Below are 369 nucleotides of genomic sequence, written 5' to 3' on the forward strand. Positions count from 1 at the left end.
CTACCATTGGTTTCATATTATGAAAAACATCTTAAAATCTTAATAATTTTTCAAGCTGATCACATGGAAACATGGTGTTCATCTCCATGTGGTCAGCCTGAAATATTGTTAAGATATTAAGATATTTTTCTTAACATCAAACCAATTCCACCCTTATTACACGAATAAAGATGTAGTATTAAACACTTATTCTCAGTGTTCGACATTTACATATTTACATATATATATGTACATATATACATATATATATATATATATATATATATATATATATATATATATATATATATATATATATATATGTATATATGCACACATACACATATACTCACATGTATATAAACAAATTTATGCACACACGCATGACCA

Source organism: Octopus sinensis, linkage group LG2 (genome assembly GCF_006345805.1).
Source record: "Octopus sinensis linkage group LG2, ASM634580v1, whole genome shotgun sequence".
NCBI lineage: Eukaryota > Metazoa > Mollusca > Cephalopoda > Octopoda > Octopodidae > Octopus > Octopus sinensis.